At 45.9% G+C, this 23774-nt stretch overlaps 1 protein-coding gene across 8 annotated transcripts in view; it reads right to left on the bottom strand.

The window, feature by feature from the left end:
* Window positions 1-23774, bottom strand: part of LOC102572400 (calcium-activated potassium channel subunit beta-2) — a 183091-nt gene that overhangs the window by 45899 nt on the left and 113418 nt on the right. The window contains exon 1 of one of the 8 annotated variants that reach the window (XM_059731170.1): window positions 6548-6610. The exons of the other annotated variants lie outside the window; for them this stretch is intronic. The gene's annotated coding sequence lies outside the window, so the exon portion shown is untranslated. Of the gene's footprint in view, window positions 1-6547; window positions 6611-23774 lie in introns of those variants that run through there. 8 annotated transcript variants of the gene reach the window in all.

The following is a 23774-nucleotide window of genomic DNA, read 5'->3' as shown; positions in this document are numbered from 1 at the left end:
GTGCATGTGCAACAAAGTTGCCTGGTACGATCACTGAATGAGCTGGGGAGGGTTGTGTCTGTCCTTTCCATGAGTTTATCACTTCTGATAATGGTGGATAAGTGCATCCCAGTAAGAAAGGGGCTACGGGCTTGTTGTATGCACCCTGCTTTCATCTGGTAGCTGGACAAACTGATGGCGATTGGGATACACAAAGACTATAGTGGCTCTCGCTGTACAGACCATCCTATTTTGTAAGAGCTATGAATGTAAAGCAGCCTGGTTCGTCTCTGTACTGCCTGAACCAGACACTGCCAATGAGATGAACATTTAAATTGTCCCCATATGGCACATGCCTGGACCTGTGCAAAGTCATTAGCTCTTTAAAGGCTGGCCAGGAACTCCACTGTGTGACCGGAGGTTGTTGCCTTTGCCAAGCACTATTCTGCACTGCAATGTTGCCTTTGCCAAGCGCTATTCTGCACTGCAATGATGCAGGGGCAAAGAAGTACAGTGGGAAGACGGACGAGATGGTGCCACGTTTGAGATCTTGCTTCACAATTCTGACAAACATTTGATGGGAAGGGCAGGTTGAGCAGAAGAAATGTAAAGCAATGGGATTTGGGGGTCATGCTGATCAATAAGATTGCCTTATTTCTAGTATCTGAACTCTGCTGTGTCCTCATCAAAACATAGGAGCTGGCATTTATGGATCAAGCCATAGGCCCACTGAGCCCAGGAGTCTCGCCCAGTGGCTGAGTGCAGAATTTCCTGCTCCTCATCCCTCTCTCATTTCTGCTTCCAGCATTCAGAGGTTTAGGACGTTCTGATTTAGAGGCCGCCCGCCCACCATGTTCAATACCTACTAATGGACCTTTCCTTCGAGAACTGGTCCAACTCCCCTTTGAGCTAGGTTAAGTTACTGGTCTTCGCATCTGCTTGTGGCAGTACGTCCCACAAGTTAATTCCTTGCGGTATGAAAAAAACAAAAACTTCCTTCTGTTAGTTTTAAACCTGCAGCCTGACAGGTTCATTTTATGTCCCCTAGTTCCAGTACTGTGTGAGAGACAGCAAATAATAAATTGTTATTTACTTTCTCTGCACCATTACCAGGTTGGGGGTTGAAGCACAGCAAGATTGATCATCCCAAGTTCCAGAGGATGACTGTGACAGACACACAGCACGGAGCTGCAGAGTGCCATCCCCCCACTTCCCCCTCTGTAAACAGATTTAGTCAAAACCAAGAATTTCCCCCCCCAGATCAAATTCAGATTTTGTTTTAAACAGAGTTAGTTTTACAGGAAAAACAAAACCTGATTAATTGAAATAGTATAAAAATTAATCTGAAATAGGCTACAGCCTAAATTTCTCCTTCCAAAAATTTAAATACAAAATAAATAGGCTGAAGCCTCTATCAAGAACTGGAGTTACAAGCAGGGTGCTTTTTCTGCGTAAGTAAAGGATCAGGGGAAAGCTTGAGGTCAACCTTTATAAATATGGTGTGACAGGTCACATACAGTATTAAGGGCTTGATCTTCATGGTGGGGGGGAGGGAATTCATAAGCAACATGTCAATCAGCATTTTCTGGCAGAGTAAATATGAGTCGGAAAATATTAACAATATAATTGCTAAACTAAATACGTATAGCACTAACGCTAGATCTCAGTAATAAGTTGTCTAGCATAAAAGCTCTCTTCAGCTGTAGATTTACATTTTTTAATGGTCTTATCAACTAATGAGACTACCCCTTTCTATAGAAAAGAAAGGGAGTGCAAATAGAAGATTGATTGAAATCAATGATTCTTATCACAGCTTTTCACTTGCCCATTTCAATCAATCTGTGCTGGTGTAACACCCACCCAGCATCAAGACGCTTGTACAGGCTGTGTGTCAGCATACAGTTTGGGCCACGCTAGCAGCTGTAGCAATACATGAGCGTGCAGTTCTATGGTGTGGCTTGTCTTTAGGAACAGATCATGACCCACATGGTGCCCTTGTTAGCGAGGGGAGAATCTCAAGTGGAAAGTTTGCCACTTGGTTACGCCCAAGTAGAGAATGGGGCAGAATAGTCTACGGCCTCAATCGAAGGGTAATCTCTGTTTAAAATGGAATGGCTGTGTGGGTTGAAAGCCTGGATCCAGGGTTTTGGTGCGAGCCTGTTGCTGGTTGCAGTTACCCAGTCCTTCATCCGATGCACGCCTGGACTTGGCTACCCCAGAGGCACAGAAGGGGAGAACTCATGTTACACAACTGAGCTACGTACAGACAGTCCAAAAGCCTGAGGCTGAACTGGTTCAGTCTTTGCAGGTTTCTGTAGACCGCTTAGATTGAACCCATAAGAAAATGAACTGACATGCCAGACCCCTGCAGTGGTCCATACCAGGAGCCATTGGGCGCTGGAGCAGGCCTGCCAGCCAGTGCAGAGAGCCCGAGATGGGCAATTTCCCCAACCATGCCCCCTCTTTAGCCTCCAGTCAGCTGAGAAGGGGTGTGGGGGAACCCCCCCCCCCACCAGACCCCCATCCGGGGTCTGCTGGGGAAGGGGGAGGAGGGAAGCCCCCGGTGGGGTGTTTCTCCCTCTCTCCCTGTGCCCCTAGCCACATACCCCCTCAGTCTCAGCTGGCTGAGTATGGGGCCTGGGGGAACCCCCACCTTTGCCCGCACCAGAGCCCCAGCCAGGGTCTCCCCCACGCAGGGGGAAGCCCTCAGCAGGGCGCTTCTTCCTCTCACCCCATGCCCCCTCCTCAGTTTGGGCTGACTGAGGAGGGGGTGTGGGGGGAACCCTCCCCTCTGCCTGGCACTGGACCCCCAGCTAGGGTCTCCCCAGTGTGTATGGGGGAACCCCCAGCAGGGTGACTCTCCTGCCCCTCACCCCCCAGGGCCAGGAGCTGAACCAGTCACCTGGCCATGCCCCCTCCTTGGCCAGCGGAGGGACTGGGGGGGAATGCCCCCCTGCCCAGCTCCGAACACCCACAGGGGCTGTCTCTAGAGCTGAAGCTCCTCAACAGAGTCGCTCCTCCTGAGATGTGGTTTTATAAATAAATTAATTCAATTCCCTCGCTTGCAGCAGAAATTCCCTCCCACCTTCCCTTTCTCAGGCTTCTTTAGGCCCATCCATAGGAACTGCAGAGATCTCCTTCCCTTGTATTAGAGTTCACTACTGCCCTCTCCTCCTGCAGCAGCAGGGGCTTCCCACAGCCCTCCTCCTGTAGGTTGTGGACAGGCTTTCTATCCTTCTGGGCTACAGGACTATAGCCCCAGCCATGACGCCATGCTTGCTCCCTTGCCAGGACTTTTCCCACGGAGGCCCATCAACCAAAGCCCCTCCAATGGGGAAGCCCACTGCTTTTTATTACCTTCTTCTACCAGCAGACATCACTCCAGAGAGAGTCACAGGTGCAGTCACGTGGCCCTTTTGGAAATTACAGCCCCTAGCTTCTGGGCCATAAAGCATCACCACAAGTGTGCTGGATCATGCCTACCCTAAGGGCCATCACCCCTTCCAGGCTCCACTCCACTTCACATCTCACCTTTATCTCTACAATAGGTCAAAGCCAAATCCTAATATGAACCGATTCTGGGGAACCCGAGATCCAGATTCAGCCTGGTGCCGACCAGTATCTCTGTAATGTAAGAGCTGTAATCTAAAATCCACCCGCTCCTCCAAACCGAAGCCCATCTTGTGCATATATACGATGTACTAACTGCCTGCGGTGGGAATTGGCCAGTTCATGATTCACTGCTACAAGGGTTATGCTTTATGTTTGTAAACAGGGAAAGAGTTATTAGGTAAGGGACCAGGAGATGGCACTCCAGCATGATTTCTGGCCTTTCTGGGACCAGTAAAACGTGTAGAGTATACAATGGCTTCCTCTGTAGAGATCTTTACCTTACCGAGTCATGATAAGCAAAAGGCCCTCTGTGTCCCAAGTGTCGGCAGGAAACGAGATGTCTTTCCACTTGGATTTTTGACATCTGGGAGACTAACTGGTTCAGAGAGGCATGTGCTTTCATAGGCAACAACCTACTTTCTCAGATGCTACGAATGGACAGCGGATGATGCACTTAATGACGTTTGCTGCCCTGCCTTCTGCCTGACCTCTGATTAACATGGCTAATAAGCTCGGTGCTCCTGGGCTTTATAAAACTTTCTGAAACAGTTCCAAAATGTGTTCTGCAATCAGTGCAGATCCCTCTCAGTTCAATTGTCCAAGCCAGGGAGTCCACCGGCTCTTCTGCTTTATGGAGTGCCTTTCTTTCTAATGAGGAAGCACCACTTGCTAGTCCACCCCCTCGCATGAATGTCTCCGGAGAGAAAACACACCTGCACAATTTTCCATTTGGGAACCAGCTTTAAACCTTTCCTGACCATATACCATGCTTCATGCACTTTTCTTACACATTCAAGGCAATAAAAGCTGCCATGCTTTATTGACTGGCATCAGGGAGACTTGTGCCTGACACTTTCTTCTTGAGGTATAGGGGAAGTAACTAGCTGCTGCTTTTGTGAATCTGCTGTAGGCAAAAGCATACTCCTGATCAAGGAAGGACACTCAGTTAAATGTCTCTTAGAGGGGACTTCCGAGATGAAAAGCCATATGGTGCCTCATTGGACTTGATGATCTCAGTGGTCGGCTGGCTTCATACTAGACTGCAGCATTGCACCATTGATGCCGGTGTTCAAGAGGATTTATTGTGTTTTTGTTTCCACTGACTCGGATGTCACATGTGTGCGCGGGTCGTGCTGCAGGGAGTATCCCACAGCCCTTCAGGCTGTGAGAGTGGATCAGAATAGCTCGCTTACTGAGTCCTGAAATATCGTGTAGGCCAGCTGCCATCCAACAGTTGCTGAATGCCAGAAACTATCAGGATCAAGGCAAGTTTGCCATTCAAAACTACCAAATGTCACGTGGGAAATTATAACCAACTCGGAGCTGCTGAAACACGTCTCCTGCACCCAGGGGGCCTGCTCTTGACCTTGAGGATTCACCTGGAGGTTGTCCAGGGAGCTTTCCTCTTGATCTCACTTTTTTAACCTTTTGTTTTGTCCACTTCCCATGGTCCCTGTTTTTGCCATCCCTTATCTTTTTCCCCACTAATGAGAGGTTTTACAAGTAATTTGTGGTTGACCTTGAGGCTGGAAGGAGATGGACATAGAAAGCAGGGGCATCTGTGGTGATTTGCCTGTGGCATTTTTTAGAATATGTGGTCCACAGGGCTGTCCAACTTCTGAGTGGCTGGGGGACTACACGTTGCACTGGTGGTGGGCCCTGGGTTACACATCACAAGGGCTCCTTGAGACTCTCACCTCAGGGACAGTGTGAGCCCCTCTGTCACTACATGGGCAGTGTGAACCTCTGCTGCTGCAGCGGGCTCACCAAGCCCCCTCCTACCATAGTGCCCTGCCCAAGAGACACTGGCAACATGAGCAATGGGATGGGAAACCTGTGGGCTACATGTTAATGCCTCACAGGCTGGATGTGTTTGGTGGGCCGCCAGCTAGACAGCCCTGATCTAACCCTGGCAGGCAAGGCTCTTTGGTTAGATGTGGTATCTTCTATCAGACCAATTGAGTAGTTGGAAAAAAGGTCTTAGCAAGTTTTTGGGCACACTCGCCCTTCGTCAGGCATAGGCAGTCTCTGCCTGATGAAGGGTGATTGCATCCGAAAGCTTGTGTGACAGGGGGCCACTCGGGGCCGATCTCCATGGCCCGCCCCCTGTCTTGTGGGCAACCACCCGCCTATCTCTCCCACCACGCCTTTGATGATAATTGATTCAATCAGTTGTCAATTAAGTGGGAGGCTGCCCATCTAGTGCACCGATGCCAGGGGGCGCTCTCTGCAGCTCCTACCTCCCCAATACCGCAGCCCAAGCCTCACAGATGGCATCATGGTGTTCATATAATCACCGGCCCCACACTGGGCCCCAGAATTATCCATACAGGACCCCTCTATGATCCCCTCCTCTCAGGCGGCCTCTCCGCCATCATTCAGGCTACCTCGCCCCCCCGAAGCTACCTTCCCCTCTCAGGTGTGGTCCCCCCGGGACCTTCGGCCACTTGCCCTGGCCCACCTCCAGGCCAGTCGGGACCCCAGGCCCCCGGCTCTTGGGCATCCCTCACGGTGGGCCCCTGGCCCTTTTGACTCTCATAGTCCTGGCCCCAGCTTGGGCCAGTCAAGAGTACTCTCCCCTTCAGGCTGGGTCTCTAGCCTCTCACTCGCATCCTTGGGCCTCACCGTGCCACTACTCCCTTTCTCCTAGGGGCAACCGCGGCACCACACCCTGTACTCAATCATGCTCTCGGGGTCCACCCTCTCTGGGCCCCTCACAACACTGGCCCTCTGGGTCCCCCAACAAACACAAAGGTAACCCACCCAGTGGTGGTGGGAGCTAGGGGTTAAGGTGCCCCAACCCACCTTTCACCGGGGTGATAACTGGCCTGGCATTTCCTGGGGGCTTCCACACCACTGAGAGCCCCACCAGACCACCCACTCCCAGCAGGGAGCAGTTTCAGGTCATGCCCAGGACCAGGAGCCTCCTTACCAACCCCTTGCGGCTCCCCCTTACCTCCGGGTTGTTCTCAGCAGCTTTCCGGCCAGGCAATATTACTGCCTGACCTCCAGCAGCCAAACTGCCCTGCTTATATAGGCAGCCCTTGCCTCTAAAATGGCTGCCCTAATCAGGCACCTGGAGGCTGCCAGCCTCAGGCCCTTAAAGTGGCAGGCACACCCAGTGCACTGCCACACACCTCTCCCCTTAGATCATCACTGCCCCCTCACTCTGGGGCTACGCAATGCACTGGTTGCTCCTTACCACTGCCCCTTCTTTTGGGGCCTCACTACCACCCCCATGCTGGGGACTCTCATCACCGCCCCCTCGCTGGGGACACTTCACCGCCCCCTTTCAATGGGGCTTCTCGTCGCTCATCCTACTGCCCCCTCACACTGGGGCCCCGCAACCCACTGGTTGCTCTCATCACTGCCCCCTCTCTCTGGGGCCGCCCCCTCCCTTGGGCCGGGGTCTCCGTACCCTGCACACAACCCGGGGTCTATGTTCCCTGCCAGCAACCCACTGGTTGCGCTCATCACTGCCCCCTCTCTTGGGGCTTCTCTTCTTATCGAGCCTCCGGTCTTCTAGGCCCCACAGACTGCTACCCTCTCTTAACTGGGCTCACCGTCCTGCTATTCCTTCTCCTGAAGCTACCTTCCCCTCTCAGGTGTGGTTCCCCTGGAACCTTCAGCCTCTTGCCCTGGCCCACCTCCAGGCCAGTCGGGACCCCAGGCCCCTGGCTCTTTGTCCCTCGCGGTGGGCCCCTGGCCCTTTTGACCTTCGTGGTCCTGGCCCCAGTTTGGGCCAATCGAGGGTACTCTCTCTTTCGGGCTGACCACCGCAGGACCCTGCCCCCCTTGAGGCCTATTGCTGTGCTCGCCTACCACCAGGCTTGATGTACGGCCCCTCTCGGGCTCCTCTCGTCACTGTCCCCCTTTCAATGGGGCCGGGGTCCATGCACCCCACACGCAACCCACTGGTTGCAAGTGACAGGCACACCCAGCGCACTACCACAGCTTGCTAAGAACTTTGTTCCAACTATTTAGTTGGTCTAATAAAAGATATCACATGTAACCAAAGAGCCTTGCCTGCCTATGTCCTTAGACCAACACGGCTACAACCAAAAACTCAACCACCTGATCTAACTCTTACATTTGAGTCACAAAAAGGGGGAGGACCCAACTGTCTTTTGTTCCAATAGTTTTTCAGGGATTCAAGCCGAGTGGAATGGAATTGAACGCAGGCACCTAATGTTAGGACTGCAGGGAATTCAAACCCGGGGCGGCTGGGCCAGGACATGGAGGCCACAGGCACCAGTCCCCTGGCTCCTCCCATAAGGATATTAATGAAGAGTCTCTGATGGGAGGACTATAAACCAGGGTGAACCTATAGGCACCATGAGTCTCTGATAGGAGGACTATAAACCCCTTCTATTTCCAGTGTGAATGCTCTTTGGACCTCTGTCCTGTTCCTGCCTGATCCCAGCCTCTCCACAGTCCCTGCCCCTGCTCTGTTTGGGTCTCCCAGCTCTGATCTACTTTCCTCCCTGATTGTGATACTACCACCTCCACCTTGGCCTGAAGCCCTAGACCTCGACTGATACCTGGTGTGACCCTGACCTGCTTACAGTAATTCACTGAGTGACCACCCATGGCTGGTTGATCCAGACAGCCAAGTTCATTTATGTGTTTAGTAGCTGGAACCCTAAGTGTTCAAAGAGCTATTTAGCCCTGTTATGCTAACTTGATTGAGCTAATGCAGTTGCAGAAAAAAATCCTTTCTGGCTGCTAATTAGCCTATCCCTGCCTGCTGCCACTCAGATCAGCTGCCTCTACTTGGCCTAATGAGCCTAAGCTGTTCCTGCCCTGCACTCCCCCTGGGTCCATAACACACCCCAGCCTTGGGGTCTGTTTTCTTGTTGGGGCTGGCTGTTGTGGGCTACAAAAGTCCTTCTCCCCCTTTTATTAAAGCTAACAAGGTTGGGGTTCCCTGTTACATACACCAATGTAGAACTGGAGTTGGTGATAAAAGAATCAAACCCTTGTGTCTGTCATAATACTGTGCATCGACAGACCAAAATATTACTCTTCTGTACTTTAACACCTTGGGAAATGTTAATGCTTGGATGATTATCCAATAATAACTTTTAAAATTTCCTCTTGTTAAACTAGGGTCCCAAAATCTGAATCTGATCTTTGGAGAAAGAGAGCTTGTGAAAGCCATGATTTGACCTTCACATAGTAAGAGTGCAGACAGGAGCTAAAATGATCTCTTTCCTATCTGTAAATGCTATCATTCCATAAAGATATAAAAATCAATCCGGAGAATTTTGCCCATAGAGGCATGTTGTTTCTTCACAATGTTTGTATTTCTTTTTAACCTCTTGCTATGATGGAAATTCAAGTCCCATATTCAATCAAAGCTGAGCATGTATTGCTTTTCTACTCAACTGCCTAAGCCAGATGTTTAAAATTTAACACCAGTAGCTCCATGAGTATCATATATATAAGTAAATGAAAAATCAACCCCTTGCACCATGTCCCAGAGAAGTTTTTCCTTTTTTCTTTTGCCCACTGGAGCTGTTTACTATCAGAATATGCTGCTATCAAATTGGTTTTCTATCAACACATTACAGCTATTGGAAAATGTTGCTACTTGAGTATTACGGCTATCCGAGCACTCTTCTATCAGGCTAGCTTGCTGTTGCAAGTGTCCAAGTTCACAGCAGGAGTCTGGGGCTTGCTACCAATCACATTTGCCAATTAGGAATCTATATTTTGTTTCCTTTCTTTTTCATCCATTGAAAGACAAGGTTCATTTTAAGCTGGGAATTATAAAGCTGAACTTAGAATGAAAACAATGATCCCCGCACCTTTTAGCTTTTCTCTGTACCGCCCAGAGCCATCCATCTACCCTACCAGAGCCTTGAAAACTCCCTTTCACCTCCCTTTCCACAGTAGCCACAATCCTTCTCTCAGATAGGAAGCAAGGGGCAATTTCCCCTGCAATGATGGCAAGAAAACCACAGGGAGATGGAAAATGCCGTTTTTATCCACGGCACTCTGCAGTGCTCTCAGTCCTGAAGAATAAGGGCACAAAATGCAGGCATTAAAGGCAATGAGATATAATCAATAAGATGCTAAACTAGGATCCTAGTCCTTGAGTCTGCCATTGACAAGTTGTGTGACTTTGGGTGAGTTACTTCACCTCTCTCCTGCCCCTTGGCTCTCTTCATCCAAGAAAACAGAGGACGTTTCTGCACCGAGAGTCTTCCTGCCGAGGATACTGGAGGACCAAACCGGCTCATTATGTACAAAGCAAAGAACAGCTTCACTTGCTACTGAAGTGAAGCACCCTCGGGAATAGAAAGCAGTTTTTTTTCTTAACATGGGTGAGGCAGAAGGCATCACAACAAAAACTCAGAATCAAATTAAAGCATACATGTAATTTGGCCATAAGACTGGGGCTAACAGGTCTGTTTTTGAGGAAAATCCACAGTCAGGACCCTAGATTAGATTTATATTCCATTATCAAACTGGCAGCTATCCCTTAGCACTCCACTGGGGCATTAGCTCATCAATGACTCAGACTCAATGAAAGAAGCACCAGTTTTACTTTCCATCATATCCACATTTTCACTATGCTCTGAGGCCTCCCATAAAAAAATACTGACCAGGTCCAAACGTACCTAGTTCAGAGGATCCAGCAAGTAGTAGAAAAGTAGCATTTAAAGATATGATCAAGACCTAATGAAGTCAATTGAAAGGCTCCCCACTGATCTTGGTGGGAACTGAATCAAGTCCAAAGTGTTTGAAACTAAATGTCATTGCACGTTGCAAACTGAATTCATCTTTGCTAATTTGCAAGCCTAGATATGAAGAAGATGCCGTTTTTATATTTTAAACAGCTGACTTACAGTTTTTTAGGCAGAGCCATGGGGATGCATTGGCCTGATTCAGATCCTGTTATTGCACAGGACATTGCATTATCATCATTTATTCAAAAAATAACAATTACTTGCTTAACTATGTACATTTCTTCAAAGGGGAAACACTGGAGAGCCTGGCTGGATTAAGAGATACATTTTTCAGGGGAGTAGAGATGAAGCCAGAGGAGGTTCTTTGCTATTTAACCTCCGTTCTGATCTCCCCCTTCAATCCACAGGAAGCTAAATCTTCAGCCGTGACCTGCCTGGGTCCCCAGGTCTCTCTTTCACTCTGATCTTAGCTTAATTTCTTTCCATACTCTTGAGAGTGCTGAACTGAGCTTTGCTTCACTAACTGCTGGCTTCATGTGAACATTATGAGTCATATTTTAAAGACCTCTTAAAAGAGCCACAGTTATTCCCATGATTGCTTAAGCCCCAACAGTTCTGTAATGACAGCCCTGGAACCAGCTAGTAAGGAGTAGAGTAATAACTGGCTTCAGAGTTTAGCCAACAAGCTGCTAATGACTAGAGCAGACTTGTCTGCTTTAATGGGAATTTTATAGGCATCCCCCCCTCTCTTAGGAGGAGTAAACATAGCAAAGGTTTCAAATTTTGTTTTATTTATCTCTCTGGCATAAGATCATATTATTCCCAGAGAAGCACTAACGGCATTTTATAGCAAGAGGTAGGAATAAGCTGGGAATCCACATGAAGCAAAGCTTAGGGCATGGGCTGGTTTTGCTACAGCTAACAACAGCCAAAACATAGCGCAAACCTCAGGTTAGACGCATTGTATGATCATGGCTACTTCGGTGCATGGATGTGAAGTACATCTGGAAAAGCAAGACGTTAATGTGAATACTAAACAGCTTCAGTCAAGCTTATGGACCAGATTCTTACTACCTGAAGCTTGGCCTGCATACAGTCTTCGTAGTGGTGTAACTACGTCAGTTAGGGATGTGTTTTTCTCCCCCTTCTGATATCATTATTCCAATGTAATTCCTACTATGAATGCAGTAATATCAGTAAAAGGGTATTAGATACCAGTATAACTTATTCCTTGTCCAATCTGGGAATAGATATACTGAAATAAAATACATTTCTGTTGGTATGATTGTGTGTGGTAAGGGCTGAAGGTGTCCCACTTGGACTCTTCCACCTGTAGTAGAAGTGACACACTATTCCAGTGCAAACAAGACCTCAATCAGTAGATGATGGCAAAAGTCACACTGAAGTTCCTTTGAAAACACTACTTGAGTGGTATATGCAGCTTGTTCTGACTATCCTCTCAGGGGCTTATCTCACCCGTTGGTGGCAAGTACTATCCAAAGGGCCAAACTGACTTCTCCATGGACAGTTGGGCAATTCCTTTGCAACACACACCTACAACTTAAGGACTAGCCTGAGTTCCTTGGCCTTATACTAGCTGTCTCTTGGCAAATCTTAGCTCAGGCAGGAAAGGCTGAGCTGGCACATTCAAGATCTAAATAAATGTGTGGGAGGTGCTTGGGTGTAGCAAACTGGATGTGCTTTATTTTCCTATTGATTTGTTGTAAAATTATTCATCTTAATAGTTGTCTTACATGGGGTACATAGCAGCAGCTGAATTGCCCTTACTAAAGAGTTTGAGCCTTTTGTTGACATGATTCTTTAGCCAAGTGGAATGAAATTAAATGATTACATTTCGTTATTATTATTGACTTGGTGTCAGTAATGATTTTCATGCCCCCTATTATGTCTATAAATAAAGCATCTACCATAATTAGAAAATATGGGCATGTTAAAATCTCCATTAATTCTTCCCCATATTACCATGAGCTCAAGAGCTGGGCACTTGTTTAGTAATACCTCGTTATATTACATTAGTCAATTGTTACCTAGAATAGAAAGTCTGCAAGTCAATACCATACACGGGTTAAATCAGAAAGGAACCGGCTGAATCTAGATTCACTTGTTTAAATCATGAACATTCATTAAAACTGTACCTCTCCCCTCTGCACGTGCTGGGCTAGATCCACAAGTTTTAAGCAATATGGCTTTTATGGTGTCACTAAAATATTCATAAATCCTTTGATTTGTTTATTAATTGTATTTTTGATTCAAGGGAGCTTGGCTGAGTTACCCCTGCTTGTGATCTGACCCTCTTTTTTCTGACCCTCTTTTTTCTTCTGATCTGCCCATCTCCTTCCCCATCAGTCTATCTCTTTCTTCCTTTTCCTTCCCTAAACTGACCACTTCTCTATTTTCCATTAGACTGTCTGGCTCAGGGGCTCTCCATTGATTATAATGGCTCTATGCTGGCTTACACAAGACGAACAACTGTTGTTTCATCTTTTAAATTACTACTGGACTTTTGTGGGGGTGACTAAGTATTGGAACAAATTGCCTAGAGGTTGTGGAATACCTGTCCCTGCAAGTTTTTAAGTGCAGTTTAGATAAATATTTGTCTGGAATGTCTGAGACTGAGAAGATCCTTCCTTAAACAAGGGTTAGCCTTGATGACCTCTTGAGGTTGCTTATAGCTCTCATTTTTGTTGATTCTGTAAGTTGACAGATGACCTTCCTCGCTATGGCGAAGCCAATTATCTCAAAGAAGGATGTCACTGAAACTGTCATAAAGCAGCAAAATTGCAATGCTTCAGGGCCCGATCAGGCTTACAGCTACTGGTGGAAGTATCTGAAGTGCAGCCATCATGTGCCAACATGACAATACCAAGTAGTTTTGAAAGGAAAGCAAGTGGTGCTGAAAATTATGATGCAAAGGATCACATTTATGAAAACAAACCTTCTGACTTAAGCACCTAGGACTGCAGACCTAGAATGTGCCTCTCTACTGCCAACAAAATTTCACTGCTGCCTTAGACAAGATGGTGAATCATTGTTTGATCACCCATAATATTTTGACACTGGTGCAAAATAGTTGGAAGTAGGTCTCAAGAGGATGTAGGGAGCTGCCATAAATTGACAGCGTAAACTCAAATCAAATACGTAAAAGGCAAAGGAACCTCTCTGTGGCCTGGGTAGAGGGTGCAAAGTTGTTGGAGTCTGATCCTCACTCCTGGCTCATCAGAGTGCTCAAGTTATGTGAGATGCATGAAAATCTAAAAGCCACTTTTGTTGTACATCAAGGACCAGAAGTATGATACAAGTAATAGGGGGGTCTGCCAAAGAGACTTGAGCCCTGATCCATTTGTGCTAAGAATACAATATAGAATAAGTCTGAACCAACATCTGCAAATATTAGTGTGACAGGCTCCCACCCAAGCTGTTGACTTGCCAGATAGCAGGTGGTCGATGTGAGACTGGCAGGGAAGAGAAGTGCATGTGCCCCTGCCACTCAGGTGCCCTGGATTAGCCCAGACCCAGGTGGCTGGGCTGTAATCTGGTCAGCTAGCATTACACTGGTCATAAGTAAAATGATGATTGGACTGGAGACTGAAGGAAGAAGGGCCAGAGGAAAAGGAAATGGAAGGCACTGGGATGCCAGAAAGGGACGCAGCTCATTCCCCCACCACCGGAGCCAAGGAATGTGCCATTGCAGATGCCACCAGGACATTTCCCATGCTGACGTCTGCACAGGGAACCAAGCAGGTTAGGTGGGGAAGGAAGTGGGCAGCATGGAGGAGCTGGAGGAGCCATGCCAAGAAAGCTTGCCAATGTGGCAGGACTGGCAGGGCAATCCATGGACCAGGAGCATCCCAGCAAATGGTAATCTGGAGTGCCGGACCCATGCAAGCCCATCCTGAACCACCTTGAGCCGCAAAACAACCTGTGAAAGATGCAAGCAAGTGAAGCCCACAAATCAGGAGCAACTGGCCAGGAGGCACAGGGAGCTCAGAGCGAGGCGGTCAGAAGTGTTGCCCCATGGCACCCCAGACTAAAAATCTGTACTGTAGTGAGGAGGTTGATCATCTTATGCTGTGGCATCAATGCCCTGTCCGGCCAACTGGAATGAGCAATTTTAAATTTAGTTATCTGTTATGTTGTAATTCTTGAAGCCAGAGTGCAGGCATCTTTCCAAGCAGGTTCACACTTCACCAAGCACCTAGAAAGGAAAAGAACCAGTGGAAACTAGACTCATCATAGAGGCTCGACAATAATACTTGACTAGAAAGGGGTGGGTGTAGGAGAGGAGGAGCCCCACAGAAGGTCAATGCAGACTCAATCTCAAGGTACCACTTCCCCATAATTAAACATTCATCTAAGAGAAACAGCAAAGTCGTGGTGGGTGAGATGAGGTAGGTGAGTTGGGATCAGGTGGATAGGAAATGTCCATCGACAGTTGGTGGCCTTTCCAGGTGGGGACCTGTTACAATTAGTATGAACCATGTAAGCCAAGACTTGATTTCCCTGAAGAATTATTCAAACTTCTTCTCTTACCAGGGTCCTATGAAGGCCTATGAGCCTTCAATACAGAACTGGGGATGGATTTAAGTTATCCAGGGATTTTGTTTCAGGCCTCTTTACAGTGGTGACTTTTATCCTTGGTGCTTAGTCAAGGTCCCATTTATGCTCATGTCAAAAATCCTACTGGACATAGGTTTAGGTTGCCCCCCTATGGACAGGATGTCCTCATCCTGATGCTGCACACTCCCCTTTGGCTTTATTTTTGTGGCAGTGGCCAGCCTCTGGGAACCTCTGGTACCAATTGTTTTGCTCTAAAATGTTTTAAGGAATGATTTTTAAAAACCACCTCATATCATTTATTCTGCTTACTACCTCTTGGCTCTGTCTCCTTTGAGATGGAGGCTACTCGCCTATTTGCTTATTCTGCTTCTCTGAACCATCATGCATGTTCTCTCTCTGAACTGCCATTCTTGGAGATGCACATAAACATCTATTGTTTGGGATCAGCATTTCAATTAATTTAAAATTGTGCATTTCCATTTCCTAGCGGTTTACTTTTATTATATTATTTTATTTAATCTTCTCTTGGGTGTTTGCAATGATTCTGATAATTCTATAGGGTGCTTATCTACATAAATAGGTTGATAGCTTTTGGATTCCAACCTTCTGAAGAAGTAGCCTAAGAGGCTTGCTTTAGACTTGAAAGCTCATGTCCCTAATTTATTAATACAGCAGGCCAATGAAAATGTATGATCTATGAAATGACTTTAATCCTGCTTAAAAGTAAATTAATTTCAAGCCTTTTTTGGTCAGTGGTTTTTAGTAGTTGGACATTTCTGCCTTCCTTTTTTATTTACTGAAATGCTTGATTCAGAAATGGCAAGGAGGCTCTTGGCTTAACAAAGAAATACTTTCCAGAAGTTGACAATGAGTTGTGCTAATAGCCTGTCCTCCCAGATAAGGCATTTTGGGGCAGGCAGCCAAGGCTTGGATGGAAAAGAGGATGATACTGGTGATTGATCCTAGTGGAGTAGGGGATTTTAGGATGACACAATCATTTTGGGCCTGATTTGACATTGTTACTCATGATGAATGGGACTGCATGCAAGTACTCTGTGCAACTGCCCTCTAAGAACTGGTGCATAGCCGCTTTGCCCACTGTGGCGCTGAAAAGTATTTTTTTCTTTTTTCCTGAACAGTGCTTTCCTTGCTCCAGTAATTGTTTCGAGTAAGAAACCACTAACCTATGCTAGGACCTTGCTGGCTCACACAGGGCCACATCCAGACAGGCAAGAATGTGTGCTTTGCAGTGCCTCAATGGCTTTTGAGGTGCCGCAAAATGCACACAAGGCACGTCAAAAGGTTCTCCACACTGCATATTTGCAGTGTGGGGCCAAAAATAAATACCAGGAAATCCTGGTATCTAAAAAAAAGGTGGGTATGTTCTGCTTGGCCCTGAGGTCTTGGGATACTGTATAGGGGTATAGGAGAGTTTTAGTTCCTCCTTAGGACCTTATGCAGGTGCAGATGATGGACTATGATCTGGCTCCCTAAGACTAAGGTACTATTGTATAGGCATGCAGTTGATATTCATTGTTTTTGTCTTGCAGTAAAGCAAGCTGCCTTCTAAACTGACAGCAAATTAAAAGTAGCTACCCAGGAAGATGTAGTTTTAGACTGGACTGTTTCTTCCAGCCTGCTCAGTAAAAGACCCTTTAGCACTGGCTTTTTCAAACCCAATTTTGGACGAAGTGAAAAATTCAGTTCTGTGTAATCTCAGTACTAGACCACCAGGCATAGTACAAGATAATAGTTTAGCAAGATAAGAAAGTTTAAGATTATATATGGCCTTATAAGAAATAGGAGGTGAAAAAGTTAATAGAATACTTGACTGGGAGACATTGCTAGGACCTGCAGAGAATGATAGCTCAGTGCACGTCAGTTGTTCCCTATGAAGTCACATTATAGGCCTAGTCGACCACGTATATATTAAAGCCTACTGAATTCCACGTGGATTATGGCACTGGGACTTCACTGGGACTTCAGGAGCCATGGGTAATGAAGCTGATCATTCCCATCTGATATGCGCAATAAACAAGTAGATGAAGTACAAGGAACTGGCCATTAGTGAAATGGGGAGTACGATGGCTGGCAACACAATGGCATCATCCGTTTAATGTGCACATCTGAAGTCTGCTAATCAGGGGGCCCTTAGATAAGGGGCCTGGGATTTCCTGAACAGCTTGGCATCCCCATGTGATGTGCGGGATGCCAATCACACCTACTCTGAGAAAACATGAAGGTTTCTTCCTACAGTCTCCTGATTTTTTGGCCAATTCGATTAGAGCTCAACATATTGCAGAAGGGAACGAGTCCGACACGAACGCAGCCACGTATTTCATGTTCTGCTTTACAGAACTGAAACGCTGTATGTGTTGGGAAGCTGCTCGTATTATTCTGGGAATGAACAAATGAGCTTAATCACCATATCAAGGGAGGGAGACATATTTTGTGGAAACAGTAATGTAATGATAAAAGCAGTGGATAAACTGAAAACATTAGAGGATGTGATTCTATTTTCATTGAAACGAAGGAATGTTTCCTTTGAACTTAATGGAAGCTGATCTGCATTTACCAAAAAAGGTGTTACTGGTTGTACTGCTCTGTTTTTGCGTGGATGGTATTAGAGTTGCAGAGTTGGTATTCGATTTGCTTGGGAGTATTAGAACATTGCTATTCTATTAAATTACTTATGCTAATCATATCATACTTTCTACAAGGATTTGTTCTTAAGCCCTGTTACTGCTTGCATTCAACTAGATAGAGAATTCATCTTGACCTTGTCTTGAACTGCTGCATAGTGTTGCTGATGCCTACCTCTACCTTATAGACTGGGCTATAGCTCAGTGAAGGTGATAGTTTGGGGGTGGCTGGGTGAAATTATTCCTGTATATACAGAGCTACAATTTCAAAGGAGAAACTTAAACAGTCCTCACAGACCATGTAACCCTAACCTATTTAGGCCTGGAACTGTGCGCCCCCAAATCAGCATATGCCCATGCAGAATAAGATGCTACGAATATGGGGCTGGTGTAATTGGGCCCCGCATGAGTGAAATCAGTGGTGGATCTGTCCCCAAAACCCACCTGCAGATGCATATTCTGGATACAAGTACTCATGCTTTGGGGGCACACTTTAAGAGGCTGCTCTGTACGGCACCATATAAATGGAAGTGATTATTAAGATGTGACTTGACTTACTAAATAACCATTCGTTTTTTGTCCTGGGAAACCTTTCATTTCACCTACGTACTTCTATGGTCCCTGTAACACAGTATTTAAGCACTTCCCAAATGCTTAGTGAGTTTATTCTTGCAACACCCCTGTGAGGTATGAAAGCGCCACTGCCCTCAATTCGGAGAGGAGGGACAGAAATGAGGCAAACGACTTCACCAAGATCACACAGAGAAAAACCTAGGGCTCTCCAGGACACGGCTCTAACCACTCCACCATCCTTCCTCAAGCCTGAAACGGAAACTGCCATGTGATCGCACAGGGCGGTACTTTGGGGAAAAACATGGAACGAAGTGGATTTCTAAGAACACAAGTATATTAAATTAGGTGTATTATTTATTATTTAAAAAAACTACTACTACACTATGTGCTTTACAGAGATGGAGGATGGAACGGCGCTGCCTCCAAGAGCTTAATATTCGTATTTGATTGAAAATAAAACATTCTCCTATTTTGACTGCAGGAGTAAGTCGGATTAAGAGGGATTTTCTCTTTTAAATTAGCTCACAGAAATACAGTGCTCTGCAGGACTGAGGGGTAGGGAAGCAGGAGTGATAGAATAGAGAGAGATAATTTAAATTGCTCCATCAAGAGATGTCCTTTCAACCTCAGTCTGTGGCCCTCGCAGCCACTTTCAACTCGCTTTCTAGCTTAGGATCACAGACAATCTGACCGCCGTCCCTCCGTTCATGGAACTCCCAGCGAGTCGACAGGTGTTTTGTGCGCAGAGATGAGGCCCAGTCCTGCCTAATTAAAGCCAATAAAAAAATCCCCATTGCCTTTACTGATGCAGCTGTGGCCTGTAATATATAGTCCACAGTACTCAGGGGTCTGTTCTTTTATAATTTAGTAAAACTGAGATGGAAAGGGGCTCTTAGGCTGTAAAATGCTGCCAGAAAGGGTAGAAAAGACACTGATATTGGGAGATGGGAAGAAAGCTAGACCTTTAGGGTTGCTACTGTACAGCACCAGTACTGGGAAAGTTACAGTGATGTTAAGCAGGTGCACTTCAGAGCATCCTCTTCCAAAAGGCCAGCTGCCTCTATTTGAACTAGAAATAGTCTCACCTGCGTGTTAGTTGTGCACACAATCGGGCAATTCTGATTGGATCCCACAGACAGCAGTGTACTCAGAGCTACTAGGCACTTCATTACACTTAATATTTTTTGACTTGGAAAATGTATGTGGAAAATGCTGCAGTGTTAAAATTCTTCTTTAAACATAGCACATTGTTAAGAGGATAGCAAAAGCTAATATAGCTTGAAGAGATCTGTAGTATACTTGAAGCAAGCAAAAGCTATGGCCCTCCATTTCATTCAAGTGTGCTTGAAGTTTTGTAGAAGTTTACCATAATGAACAGCAGTAAGAGGGAACTGGAGCACAATATACTACAAGGACGAAGAAACCTACGGTAATAAAGTTTACAGCACAAGCAGGCAAAAGGACCCCAGCAGGTTAAAGGTAGAGAAGCATAAGATGCAATCACAGAAGTCTTTTCTGATACTGGTATAAAGTTGGTACCAAGTGGAAAATATTCCAACTAGATATCTCCACTGTAATATAAGCAGGCGGCACTAAAATGAATGCGAAAAGACAGTTTCCTTGTTATCATTTTTTGAAAATCATCCATGAAATTGGACTGCAAAATGGCTCTGTTCTCCTGGGAGAACCTAGAAACCTTGTAAGGAAATCATGTCAAAAAAGGGGGAGGATTCTGAATTTGGCACCGTTTGGATGGACAGCTTGTCCAAAATAATAAAATGATGACAAGTCTTATAAACAACACTCTGCAAAATTGTTTGTGCTGCTCTCTCCCAGCTCTGAAGGACACTGCTGCGATTTAACCAATGCTAATCACCTCCGCTTAACAGGGTTAATTTCTGAAGCATTAAAGAGCCACACAGAAAGTCTTATTGCTATATCTATGGATCCTATGCATGCCTTTCACAAAATGTGATCCAAAGCACCAAATGCCATCATGGCAACTAAACAGCAGCTATGCACCAGAATGAACTCTCACAGGAAAAATATAAAGGGCAGACACACATTTAATTAAAACAGCTCACTGTCATGTGTATTAACCCCCTCCCCTCCCCCACACATTTCAAAATGGCCATGGGGGTGCTTTAACTAAAGCTCATTTGATGAGGTTTAGTTAAAACGCCCCTGTGGCCATTTTGAAATGTGTGGGGGGCTTAATACACATGACAGTGAAGCGATGCTGGGGTGTTCTAATGAGAACATGAATGAGCACATCTACAGACAGCCACATAAACCATTAGGACACGGGTGGGCAATTATTTTGGGTGGAGGGCCACTTATTGAGTTTTGGCAAGCCATTAAGGGCTGCATGACAGGCAGCCAGGGGCAGATAAATATACATTTTTGAAAATTTTTAGGGGCCCGGTGGGCCAGATAGAATGGCTTAGCAGGCTGCATTTGGCCCACGGGCTGCATTTTGCCCACCTCTGCATTAGGAGCACATTTTTCACAGACCAACCATTCCCAGTCTGACCTCACTATTCACATACTCAGTGGAAATCTACCCAACACCTTTAAAAGGTGAACTTGCAAACAAAAATGCATCAGCTGCCTGGGCAATACGAATGAAGGACTTAACACTGGTTTATGACAGGTTATAATCTACCTGGCTCCTGAATTCTTTCCACACAAGAAAGATGAGGATGACCTTCTTTCCTTTTGAAAGGCCTTGATCTCCCAGAAATCAGCTTCTTTTTTCCTGCTGTTCATCTGCTATGTCTGGTCATTTCTTTCCCCCTGACCCATACCTGTTTATTACTATGCTGTATTTGGCTTCTACTGGTCAGGCCTGCTGAAGACTATCTTGCATTCAAAAGCTTGTCTAATGCTATGCAGTTGGTCCAATAAAAGATATCACCCTAAGAAATCCTGACTCTTGCATAATTTCTAGACTATCATAGCCATAATATCATTTTTACATTACTGACATATTTAAGACATACATAAACTGGATAGCTGTTCGTCCTTCGCAAGTGAAGATGACCACATCCAGTGGTGGGGGAGAAAGGAAGTGGGAAAGAAAAAGGGAGGGAGAAAAGAGAAAGGGAGAAAGAGAGGAAGAACTGGATATTAACTGGATATTAACTGCAAAACAGGGCAATCACCCAACAGCAGTACATTGAAGAGAATGGCCCAAAATGGAGCCTAGGCAGTATACTAAAATGCACAAGCCCCAATATCAGAGGGGCCCAGAGCCAAAATCATTAAGCTGCATAAGGCTAAAGCCAATCTTTAACAATGACAGTTTGATGATGTAGGACTCGGCACGCTCACAAAACCAGTCTGCTGTTGACATTGAACGAATCTGAAAGATCACATACAGGAAACACAGAAAGCAATAAGGATACCAAGCATCAGTAAAAGAAAACAACAGGTCACACGCAGCCGGCACAGGACTTTGCACTGATATCATCCTACAGCCACAGCTGTAGCTAGGCAGTTTTGCTCTTTGGGCAGCAGCAGAGTATGGGGCAGTGGCAGAGTCAGAGGCAGTGGCTATTTTTACACCCACCACGATCAGACCATCTGTGGGGTATGCCACAGTTGCATAGTAATCACCGTTTATCTTGACAGGTGTGATGACTGAGCCTTGGGCACAACCTTTTGTGCTGCTTTTGAGTGACTTTCAATGGCAGTTTTGTGCATTGTGCTTAGGGGCTTGTGCCCTGCTCACCCCGCCACCCCCTCCGCCCTCTCTTGGTTACGCTACTGCCAACATCCAAGGGTCTCGCAGAGTTTTATATCGGTGGTTACATATTGCTAAACTTATTTACAGATGGGTACACTGGGGGACAGAGCAGTTAAGTGACTTTACTGTGGTCATGTACACTGGGTTTAGAATAGAAACACAACTCCCTGCTGTGAAATTAGCTCCCACTGCTTTATTCAACCACTTCATCTCAGTGGGAATGCTTCCATGTGGAACAACTAGACTACAATTTGTTTAAGAGATTTACGTAATCTCTTTTAAAGAATGAAGTAATGTTGAAATCTAAAGACACAGCACTCCCCAGCCCTTGGCTAGGGCATGGAGATTTGAGATGGAAGGTAGGTTAAGGGTTTGTTAGACAGTTTGGAGGCAGACTTCATTAAAATGACACAACTTAAAGCTAGATGTGCTGTAGGACTCAATGAGACTCCTTCAGGAGATGTGTCTAGGTATAGAGAATGGCGGCAAGCAGCTGGCCAGTTATTTCAGAGACTTAACTGGCCTCACTGGTTCTTGACTTTGGTCGGCTGGAGAAACTGCACATAGTGAGATGATATTTTAAAACAGATGTAGCAGATGGGGTTGATATCCCTGGAAACATACCTACAGCTGCCTAAAACGTATCCAAATCTAGACATAACCCCACCTCCCTGGCTCAATCCTGTGGTTTTCAATGACTTAGGAGAGTCTGTATTGGAAGGGACAAGTGTTTTCTAAATGTGAATATCTTTTATCTTAAACATGGTGCCCATTCATATAGTCCCGAGTGACATCTCTTAACATGCACAGAACTTAGTTGACCGGCTGTAGCATCAATAGTAGAGCTAGGATCCAAAACAAGCTCTAGGTGTATTAAGTCGAGACCTCTCAAACTTTTGGCTAGTGGGAGATCAAGAAACTTGGGAATTTGATTCCAAATTGCTGAACCTGAAACTTGGAATCCTTGATCCTATGTCTAGATCTGAATCCAGTGGCGTAAGCTCATCTCAAAGCAACAGATGTAGGGCGAGGACACAGGAATCACCAGTTCTGATGAGCTGCTATTCTTGAATAGGCAAACCATAGCCCATCTGAGAGTTTATAGATGTGGAGAAAAGTTCAGTGACATTTTAAAGGCAAGAAGGTGATGGCTTTCAATAGAGAAATGACAACAAGGCTTCATCCTGAATATGCTGAGAAGTAAGTATGAGTGCAAGAAAAGCTCTCTGTTCCCAAAGATGGTGTCAATATATTTATTAAACTTTAATAGTGAGGCTGGCAAATAGATCTGTTACCCTCACCATAGTAATCCTATTACATGCACATGGCTGATAAACTGCAACAGTGATGATGTTGCTGCAAAACAAATGTGCCACCTATGAGATCAGGGAAGAAACCATGCTAAATCTCATGCCTCCGTGTCACTGAGACATTCATAGGGGCATCCATTAATATTTTTGAAACCCTAGCTAATCATGGGGATAAACGGCACCTTATGTTGAGGTATGAAGCACTGCACCATACTATGCATGCAACCTGTGCTGGGAACAAAATAGCTGGGGGCCAAGAAACCATGGCAGATCATGGTAGCTGGGTTGAACTGGTTCACTCTCAGTCTAGTACTGTATCATAAGGTGGGCTGTGGAAGTGGCAAATATGAAAACAGCAGGTTTATTAATTAAATGAATCCTTAGCAGTTCATTTGGGGCAGAAGCCAGGTCTGCTTATGCACCTTCAAAGAACCTGGCACATTTTTGGTGCTACATGAATAATAATCCATCAGCATCCACATTCTAAAATAATATCCAATTGTGATAACAGCCATGCCCGGGATGCTGCTGCAAAGCCAGGAGCAGGGGGGGATACAACAAACTAGATCAGCACTAGGGCCCAGAGGACACTGAAATCCTGCAGATAATGCAGGTCCTGACATGTCCCCTTTGGAAT

This window comes from Alligator mississippiensis, chromosome 7 (genome assembly GCF_030867095.1).
Source record: "Alligator mississippiensis isolate rAllMis1 chromosome 7, rAllMis1, whole genome shotgun sequence".
NCBI classification, from domain to species: domain Eukaryota; kingdom Metazoa; phylum Chordata; order Crocodylia; family Alligatoridae; genus Alligator; species Alligator mississippiensis.
The sequence above is the reverse complement of the archived record's forward strand: the minus strand, read 5'-3'. Positions and strand labels throughout refer to the sequence as shown.